The sequence below is a fragment of the Ursus maritimus genome, unplaced genomic scaffold, assembly GCF_017311325.1.
Source record: "Ursus maritimus isolate PB19 unplaced genomic scaffold, ASM1731132v1 scaffold_13, whole genome shotgun sequence".
Taxonomy (NCBI): domain Eukaryota; kingdom Metazoa; phylum Chordata; class Mammalia; order Carnivora; family Ursidae; genus Ursus; species Ursus maritimus.
Window position 1 is genome coordinate 4,121,685 of NW_024423675.1, and position 9,754 is coordinate 4,131,438.

General features: G+C 36.3%; 1 pseudogene; it reads right to left on the bottom strand.

The window, feature by feature from the left end:
* Positions 1-1,605: 1,605 nt before the first annotated feature.
* On the bottom strand, positions 1,606-2,320 carry LOC103660111 (annotated as a pseudogene).
* Between the last annotated feature and the right edge of the window lie 7,434 nt (positions 2,321-9,754).

The window sequence follows — 9,754 nt, forward strand, 5'->3', positions numbered from 1 at the left end:
ATTTAGGATGCCTCCTCTCAGCACTGGTATTTAGCATTGTACTAGAGGTCCTAACTAGCTCAATATGACATGGAAAATAAATAAGAGGTATAGGGAAAGGAAAAATAAGAAACCAAATTGCCAGTGTCACAGATGTTATGATTATATACGTATGAAATTTAAGAGATTCTACTTATGAATTAGTAGAAGTAATTGGAGAGTTCATCAAGGATATTGTCTACAAACCTGTATATAGCAATTAATAATATTTGAATACATCAGATAAAACTGGTTTAGAAGTGTAATTTTAAAACATACTATGGGATGCCTGGGTGGTTCAGCCAGTTAAGCTCTGACTCTTGATTTCAGCTCAGGTCTTGATCTCAGGGTTGAAGTTTAAGTCCTGCGTTGGGCTCTACTGTAGGTGTGGAGCCTACTTAAAATTAAATAAATGAATAAATAAATAATAAAATACTATATTCTTATAGTCACAAAACTATAAAATATGTGAGATTAGATTTAACATGATATACAAATGATTTTTGTAGAAAAATTTATAAAATATAATTGAAGAATACATATGAAGATCTAAATAAATGGAGAATAATACCATGTTTTTGGACAGGAAGTCTCAGTATTTTAAAATTTTGATTCTCCCCAAAATAATCTAGTAAAGCAAAGCTAGTTCAACCTACATCTTAAATTTTCTCAGAACTTGCAAAGCTGTTTCAAACATATATATGGATGAATAAAGGGTCAACAATAACTAAAAGAAAACACTGGAAGAAGATTAAAGAGAATGAACTTACTCTATCATTTATTAAGAGTTGTTATAAAGATATAGTAATTAAAATGTGTTGTACTGGCAGAAGGATACACAGATATATCAGTGTAAACAGAACAGGGAGCCTAGAAACAGCCATGTGTGTATATGAAAAATTAACATATGGGAGAAGTGGCTTTCAAGTCAATGGTGAAAGATAAAATAATAGATGATGGTGAGACAATTGATTAGTCTTATGGGAAAGATAAATTTGTAAGCCTACCTCCCACCATACACAAAAGTAAATCCTAAACGTATTAAAAACAAAGACAAATTGAAAAATGTAAAAAAAGTAACAAAATAACCATGATGTTGGAAGGTAGGAAAAGTGCTCTTCCAACAAGACTCAAGAAGCACGGAGCTTAATAAGATTGATAACTTTAGCTATTTAAAATAAAGATCTGCACAAAAAAAGGCCATAAAATAAAAAAGGTGTGAAAATATTTGTAATCCAAGCAAACCAATAAAGGATTAATAAGCAAAATACACAGTAAATAAAACCCTCAAAGCAATAAAAGGGAAATATTTCAGTAGAGAGTGACAAAGGATATGGAGAATCAATTAACAGAAGAAAATTTTAAGACCAATAAATATATAAAAAGTTGCAAATTCTTGCTGATTATTAGAGGTTGTGAAACTTAAAAGGAAATGGGACGATATTTCATAAAAAGTAGATTGCTAAAACTTAAAAGCTCTAACCATATGATATTTTGGCAATAATATCAGAACATAAGAACTTTCAAACACTGCTGGTCTTAGAATACATTGGTGCAGCTACTTTGTTTTTGTTTCATTTTGTTTTTACATTTTGATTTTTTTTTTTAAGTAGTGAGTTGCGTAAGGGGGTTAAATGCTTTATAGAGAAGGAAAAAACTGCTAGAACCAACTTATTCATTATCATCTTCTTCATCTTCCTTGTCTTCCTCCTCTTCGTTCTTTTTCTTGCGTTTTTAAGCCTTTACAACTCCCTTTTTTGCCACATCAGGCTTTCCTTTAGCTTGATATGCAACAATATCCTTTTCATATTTTTCCTTCAGCTTGGCAGCCTTCTTTTCATAAGGCTGCTTGCCATCTGCAGCAGTGTTATTCCACATCTCTCCCAATTTCTTTGCAATGTCACCAATGGATAGGCCAGGATGTTCTCTGATTTTTGGGTGATATTTAGCACAAAAAAAAAAAAAAAAAAAAAGGCTGAAGGAGGCCTCCAATGCACTGGGATCCTTGAACAATTTTTTTTGTTTCCCCTTTATGGGGGATATGTTTTCTCGTTCTCTTTCTCTTCTTGTCCACCTTTGCCATGTCTTCAAATTTTCCTTTTTCTTTGCAGACATAGTCTTCTACCTCTCTGAGCACTTCTTAGAAAACTGAGAAGTTGACTGAAGCATCTGGGTGCTTCTTCTTGTTCTCCTCTCAGCAAGTTTGCACAAAGAATGCACATGATGACATTTTGCTTCTTGGCTTCTTCAGATCTCCTCTGGCCATGTTTAATTGTTTTCCTCAGTGAGGCACAGAGTCGATCAGTGTCTGTCTGGCTCTCATTTGCCCCAGTGCTATCATTATGGAGCTCAATGTACTGCAATGGCTGTGTCTGGTACATCTACTTTGGAGAGTACTTTAATAAGGTTTATGGACTTGAAAATGTGTATATACTACAAGATAGCAATTCTACCTTTAAGTTACGTATTGTGGTTGAGCTCTCAAATGAAAAGGCATTTTCAAAACTGTCAGTGCAGCCTTGCTGTATTAGCAAAACTTGGAAGCAACATAATTGTTCAAGAATAAGGAAATGAATAAATTAAACAGAATTTAATAAACACTAAAAATTTTTAAAAATGGACTGGAAGGGTAGATGTCAGCATCTGTGATTCTTCTAGTGGGGTAAGGAATGGTATCTCTAACACCTATTTGTGTCTTTATTTATTTGTATCTGCTACATTTTATTTTGTAAATATCTGAAGCAAATATTGCCAAATATTGGGGTGCCTGGATGGCTCAGTTGGTTAAGTGTCTGCCTTCGGCTCAGGTCATGATCCTGGGGTCCTGGAATTGACCCCTGCATCGGGCTCCCTTCTTGGTGGGGAGCCTCCTTCTTCCTCTCCCTCTGCCACTCCCCCTGCTTATGCTTGCGCTCTCTGTCAAAGAAATTTAAAAAAATAAAAATAAAAAATTTCAGATATTGCCAAATATCAACATTTGTTAAATTGGGGGGAAGGGTGCTTTGTGTTTTGTTATACCCTTGAACAGCAGTTTTGAAGTATGTGGGTCCACCTTTATGAAGATTTTTTCAATAAATATAGTATAGCACTGTATGTGTGTATTTTCTCTTCTTTATGATTTTCTTTTTTTTTTTTTTAAAGATTTTATTTATTTATGTGACAGAGAGACAGCCAGCGAGAGAGGGAACACAGCAGGGGAGAGGGAGAGGAAGAAGCAGGCTCCCAGCCGAGGAGCCCGATGTGGGACTTGATCCCAGAACGCCAGGATCACGCCCTGGGCCGAAGGCAGACGCTTAACGACTGCGCTACCCAGGCGCCCCCTTCTTTATGATTTTCTTAATAACATTTTCTTTTTTCTAGCTTACTTTATTGTAAGAATACAGTGTTTAAAATATATAACATGCAAAATATGTGTTAATCAACTATTTATGTTATCAGTAAGGTTTCTGGTCAAGAGTAGGCTAAAGTAGTTACTTTTGGGGAAGTCAAAAGTATACGTGATTTTTGACTGTGCAGGAGTTTGTACTCTTAACCAAGTTCCAAGGGTCAACTGTATTATCATCTGTACTTTTCTATATGTTTGAAATACTTCATAGTTAAAACTAACATATTTATTTAAGTGAAGGCAATTGTAAACATAAAACTAAATATAGTTAAGGTGTTTACCTATTCCTTATTTTGACCCATTGCATATCTTCCTCATCTTCCTCCTCTATCTTGTTGTATTTTTCCCTCTCTTCCTCTATGATCCTCTGTTTTGTTTCTTAAATTCCACATATGAGTGAGATCATATGATAATTGTCTTTCTCTGATTGACTTGTTTTGCTTAACATAATACCCTCTAGTTCCATCCACATTGTTGCAAATGGCAAGATTTCAGGGTTTTTTTATGGCTGAGTAGTATTCCAGTGTGTGTGTGTGTGTGTGTGTGTGTGTACACATCTTCTTTATCCATTCATCTGTCAACGGACATCTGCGCCCCTTCCACAGTTTGGGTACTGTGGACATTCCTGCTATAAACATTGGGGTGCAGGTGCCCCTTCAGATCACTATATTTGTATCTTTAGGGTAAATACCCAGTAGTGCAATTGCTGGGTTATAGGATAGCTCTATTTTCAACTCCCTGAGGAACCTCCACACTGTTTTCCGGAATGGCTGTATCAGCTTGCATTCCCACCAACAGTGTAAGAGGGTTCCCCTTTCTCCGCATCCTCACCAACATCTGTTGTTTCGTGACTTGTTCATTTTAGCCATTCTGACCGTTGTGAGGTGGTATCTCATTGCGGTTTTGATTTGTATTTCCCTGATGCCAAGTGATGTTGAGCACGTTTTCATGTTGACCATTTGGATGTTTTCTTTGGAGAAATGTCTGTCCATGTCTTCTGCCCAGTTCTTCATTGGATTATTTATTCTTTGGGTGTTGAGTTTAATAAGTTCTTTATAGATTTTTGGATACTAGCCTTTTATCTGATAAGACATTTGCAAATATCTTCTTTGATTCTGTCAGTTGTCTTTTGGTTTTGTCAACTGTTCCTTTGCTGTGCAAAAGCTTTTTATCTAGATGAATTCTCAATAGTTCATTTTTGCCTTTGTTTCTCTTGCCTTTGGAGACACGTCTAACAAGAAGTTACTGTGGCTGAGGTCACAGAGGTTGCTGCCTGTATCCTCCTCCAGGATTTTGATGGATTCCTGTCTCACATTTAGGTCTTTCATCCAGTTTGAGTCTATTTTTGTGTATGGTATAAGAAAATGGTCTAGTTTCATTCTTCTGCATGTGGCTGTCCAATTTCTCCAACACCATTTGTTGAAGAGACTGTCTTTTTTCCATTGGATATTTGTTCCTGCTTTGTTGAAGATTAGGTGACCATAGAATTGAGGGTCCGTTTCTGGGTTCTCTATTCTGTTCCATTGATCTATGTGTCTGTTTTTGTGTCAGTACCATACTCTCTTGACGATTACAGCTTTGTAATAGAGCTTGAAGTCTGGCATTGTGAGGCCACCAGCTTTGGCTTTCTTTTTTAACCTTCCTTTGGCTATTTGGGGTCTTTTCTGGTTCCATAAAAATTTTAGGATTGTTTGTTCCAGCTCTGTGAAAAAACTTGATGGCATTTTGATAGGGATTGCATTGAATCTATAAATTGCTCTAGGTAGCATAGATATTTTAACAATATTTGTTCTTTCAATCTATGAGCATAGAATGTTTTTCCATTTCTTCATGTCTTCCTCAATTTCTTTCATGAGTGTTCTGAAGTTTTCTAAGTATAGATCCTTCTCCTCTTTGGTTGGGTTTATTCCTAGGTATCTTATGGGTTTTGGTGCAATTGTAAATGGGATCAACTCTTTAATTTCTCTTTCTTCTGTTCCATTGTTAGTGTATAGAAATGTAACTGATTTCTATTCATTGATTTTATATCCTGCCCCTTTGCTGAATTACTGTATGAGTTCTAGCAATTTTGGGGTGGAGTCTCATCCGTGAAGAGTGAGTCTGACTTCTTCTTTGCCATTTTGGATGCCTTTTATTTCTTTTTGTTGTCTGTTTGTTAAGACTAGGACTTCTAATACTATGTTGAACAACAGAGGTGAGAGTGGACATCCCTGTCATGTTCCTGACCTTAGGGAAAAAGCTCTCAGTTTGTCCCCATTGAGAATGCTATTTGCTGTGGGCTTTTCATATATGTCTTTTATGATGTTGAGATATGTTCCTTTCGTCCCTATATCTTGAGGAGTTTTAATCAAGAAAGGATGCTGTACTTTGTCAACTGCTTTTTCCGCATCTGTTGAGAGGATCATATGGTTCTTGTCCTTTCTTCATCACGTTGATTTGCAGATGTTAAAACACCCTTGCAGTCCAGGAATAAATCCCATTTGGTCATGGTGAATAATCCTTTTCATGTACTGTTGGATCCTATTGGCTAGTGTCTTGGTGAAAATTTTTGCATCCCTGTTCATCAGGGATATTGGTCTGTAATTCTCCTTTTTGGTGGGGTCTTTGTCTGGTTTTAGGATCAAGGTAATGCTGGCCACATAGAAAGAATTTGGAAGTTTTCCTTCCATTCCTATTTTTTGAAACAGCTCCAGAAGATAAATATTAGTTCTTCTTTAAACGTTTGGTAGAATTCCCCTGGGAAGCTATCCAGCCCTGGCCAATCTCCCCTTGGGAGGTTTTTGATTACTGCTTCAATTTCCTTGCTGGTTATGGGTCTGTTCAGGTTTTCTATTTCTTCCTGTTTTTTGGTAGTTTATACATTTCTAGGAATACATCTAAGAATGCGTTTCTTCCAGGTTGCCTGATTTGTTAGGTCTTATAATTGTTTGTATTTCTTTGGTGTTGGTTGTGATCTCTCCTCTTTCATTCATGATTTTATTTATTTGGGTCCCTTCTATTTTCTTTTTGATAAGTCTAGCCAGGAATGTATCAATCTTATTAATTCTTTCAAAGAACCAGCTCCTAGTTTTGTTGATCTCTTCTATTCTTTTGGTTTCTATTTGGTTCTGCAGCTTGCTGGCCCCCTGCCTGGGGAACAGTTGCTAGACCAGGCCTCAGTTCCCATTTTATGGCAACATGGAGCTGAAAGCCCACTCCTGGGCTCCCTAAATTGCAGTCGGCTTTCCAGCTCTGATGCCCAGGAACCCTGCCACACTCAGACAACCCTGTTCTTTCTGTGATCCTGGAGAGCCTGAGACCTCACTGTCTCCACCTAGGATTCCACTCCGCTTCACCACCTGAGTGCCTTTCAGGCAGGGACAGCCCTCACCAGAGCAAGCTTCTAAAAGTTCTGATTTTATACTCTGCTGCTATATCACTTTCACGTAGCCAGCTTAGGGAGGCTTCTCCCCACCCTCGTAGTTTATTTTCCTATATAATGCCTTGGATTCACTACTCTGCACCTCCTACCTTGCAAAAAGTGGTTGCTTTTCTATTTGTAGAATTGCAGCTCTTTTCTTAGATCTCCGGTTGAGTATGCAGGTATTCAGGATAGTTTGATAGCTATCTAGCTGAATTCCTGGGACCAGACAAAACTAAAGTCTCCTACTCCTTCTCCATCTTGGAAAAACTCAAAAAATGTTACATATTATAGAACATTAGAGCTATTAACATCTTGCTATCAAATTTAATTGAATTATTTTTTAAGTTGCAATTTTTATTGAGAGAATAGTAAGCAGTGGTTTGTTTTATTTCAATTTTTATGAAACAACTATGTGTATAGGGTTGAAAAAACTAACCTTGAATAGAATTTGAGGACTTTGAAAAGAAGAAAAAAAATCTTTTTCTGCATTTATAGGTGTACACAATTCAGAAATCCTGTTTCATCTGTAAGGGTTAGGTTTACAAAATTCTCATGGTAGGAATTTCCTAAAGTTTTATTTTTTGATTATGAGACTTAAATACAAGACAGGAAGAACCACAGTTAGAGAGTAGATGTGTCAAAGCTTATATATGCATATGCATGTGTTCATGTATTTATGCATATAAATATATATGTATAATTTAAATGATACTAAAATATAAAATACAGGCACACTAGATAACAAGAATATTAATGATATTATTCATAGTTTCTTTGAGTAATAACAGCAAATATCTAATTGGTTCTCCTTTATTTTTGATTAGAAAAGGGAGGGAGTTGGCCTCTCCTACTCAAATCATGGTTCTTTACTCATCATTCAAGTTCAAGTTTGAATTTAGTTGTGCATTTGTGGTTTTGATGGCTAAGCATGGCTAATTGTCTCTGTTCAGTGGTTTAGAATCCTTCAGAAGACATTTTCTGCAAGTAACTTTTGGTTGTAGAAAGTATGATCTTTTAGGGAAGGTTGTGTTGGATTGCTTTTAGATTATGCCAAAATGCTAAAGTTGGATGTTTTTAGAGTAATTTGTCCATCATTATTCCCCTAAAGCAGCAACAGAAGGGAGAATAAAAGCAAGAGAGATTTGTGCCTTTTCAGAGACAGCGCTATGGTTCTTGATCATCTGATTGATGCTAGTTACAGAAGTGGCCCATCAGTGCCCACATATTAGACCTGGAATTGTCATGGTTGCTGAAAATATTTAGAGAGGGAAATTCTCTAAACTTATGTAAAGGAACATAATGTTAAAGGAACTTGTGGTCAGGGAGGGAGAAATCTAAAGATACCTGACTGCATTAAACCACAGAATTAAAGAATACTATGTTATCAAAGTTAAAGAAACCTTAGAAGTTTTCTAGTTTAACCTTTTCATTTTTCATCTATTGTAGAGATTTTTAAAGCTGTGTCTAAAGGCACCATTGGCTCAATTCTTTTCTAATTTATTTTGACAGTCATAACAGTCAAACCAATTGTGTGTAAAAAAGATACAGAGACAATTTCAATGGGGTATTAACCTCTTGATACATTATTTTAAATATCAGTCATAAAAAAGCCAACGTTTAGAAGCCCAGCTTATGGCTTATGTCATCTTGCATATTTTAAATGCACCATAGTTGAAATTTAATGCCAAATTGTCTAGATATCACATACTGCCAAATATGCCTTAAATAGACAAGGCCTACGCTATTTATAACCTACAGAACACCATGAAAAACCTTATTTTTCTAAGTGTAAAGTGTGGAAGCTAGGGTGAAAAAGAGAGTTTCACTTGATTTATATGCTTTAAAATATTAAAAATAAAGAACCCCAAACCAAGACCTGGCTTCCAACATTTGATGAGTACTTATTTGACTGCATAAACTATCTATCTGCATGAACTGCCTCATTCTGGTTAAAACATTTTTTCAAAGTGTTCTCAAAAATTGTCTTCCAAGTAGGTCTGAGTAGTTCACAAGGAGGTGAAATTCACCATGATAAATTTTTAAAAGTCCATGCAGTTTTTCTGGAGAAAAATGGAGAGAGCCTCTGGAGGATGTATATATGAGGTAAAATAGGACTTATAGGAAGAACAGAAATCCTTTCAGCCTTTAAGATCATTATGCACTTTTTTTCTGGCAGAGATCAAGGTGGAATTTAACATCCAAGAATTTTATTAGGGGAGATGGCTATGAAAGGAAGGAAATAAGAGAGGGTGTTGGAAAAGGCCAAGAGAATCATTAGATCACGAGGCAAACCTGACTTTGAGTGAAAGAGAGCAAAAAGGTTGGCAGAAGCATCCTAGCCCACTGTGCAGTCTGAGGAAGGTTCATCAAGGCCTTGAGCCCAAATTAAATTATAAAGGAGTCTTATACCTCCCAGGAACCGGAACTTATCTGCCTGAGTAGTCCTGCTGCACATGAGGAGGTACAGCCATGGGGCAAAGGCTTAGAAGGATCTCATAGAATAGTAGTTGAAGCCCTGGATCAATTTCACTAATAGGATGTCTGCATCATGAATTCTCATGGCTGCTACATCAAACCAAAATTATGGGCAAAATGATCAAACAGACCATTTAATCTGTATTCTCTCCACCTTTCTTTCTTCACCACATCTCTTTTTCCATTATAGAGTGTTGCTTCTTCCCTACTCCTCCTAGGCATTCAATTAAAACCTTTGAAATATCTTCTACTCCTGGAAAACGGTTTGTTCCTAGAAAAGATCTGATATTCACAGTAGGGCAAAATTCCATGTTCTTTAAATATTTTGTTTTTTCATCCCCTAAAAGAATAAAAAAATGATGCAGTGACTCACAAATTCTTGGTTTGGAGTGCCTTATTAAAGCTCATAAATCAAGTGAAACTCTCTCATCCTAGCTTCTACACTTTATACTTAGGAAAATGAGGTTTTTCGT